The sequence below is a fragment of the Phalangium opilio genome, unplaced genomic scaffold (assembly GCF_054372755.1).
Source record: "Phalangium opilio isolate 3A_F unplaced genomic scaffold, DU_Popi_V2 ptg001675l_1, whole genome shotgun sequence".
In the NCBI taxonomy this organism is placed as follows: Eukaryota; Metazoa; Arthropoda; class Arachnida; order Opiliones; family Phalangiidae; genus Phalangium; species Phalangium opilio.
In genome coordinates, this window is record NW_028324261.1 from 896,660 (window position 1) to 897,383 (window position 724).

Genomic DNA, 724 nt, shown 5'->3' on the forward strand with positions numbered 1-724 from the left:
GTGAGGTCTCAGATGTGACGTAAAAAGTCAAGGTTTTTACATAATACCTGACGAGCATTTAACTTTTGGGCTTCCGTGGCGCAATGGTTAGCGCGTTCGGCTGTTAACCAATAGGTTGGTGGTTCAAGCCCATCCGGGAGCGGTGTTGTGAGGTCTCAGATGTGACGTTAAAAGTCAAGGTTTTTACACAATACCTGACGAGCATTTAATTTTTGGGCTCCCGTGGCGCTATGGTTAGCGCGTTCAGCTGTTAATCGAAAGGTTGGTGGTTCGAGCCCACCCGGGAAAGGTGTTGTGGGGTCTCAAATGTAACGTAGAAAGCTAAAGTTTTTCCACAATAGCTGACAACCATTTAATTTCTGAGCTTCCGTGGCTCAATGGTTAGCGCGTTCGGCTATTAACCAATAGGTTGGTGGTTCGAGCCCATCCGGGAGCGGTGTTGTTTGATCTCAAATGTAACGTAGAAAGCCAAAGTTTTTCCACAATACTTGACGACCATTTAATTTTTGGGCTTCCGTGGCGCAATGGTTAGCACGTTCGGCTGTTAACCAATAGGTTGGTGGTTCGAGCCCATCCGGGAGCCGTGTTGTGAGGTCTCAGATGTGACGTAAAAAGTCAAGGTTTTCCACAATACCTGACAACCATTTAATTTCGGAGCTTCCGTGGCTCAATGGTTAGCGCGTTCGGCTGTTAACCAATAGGTACGTGGTTCGAGCCCACCCGG

General features: G+C 47.8%; 1 non-coding gene across 1 annotated transcript; it reads left to right on the top strand.

Annotated features, from left to right (window-relative positions):
* Window positions 1-363: 363 nt before the first annotated feature.
* TRNAN-AUU (transfer RNA asparagine (anticodon AUU)) lies at window positions 364-436 on the top strand. Its single transcript has one exon. It is a non-coding gene; the product is annotated as a tRNA-Asn (tRNA).
* The last annotated feature ends 288 nt before the right edge of the window (window positions 437-724 follow it).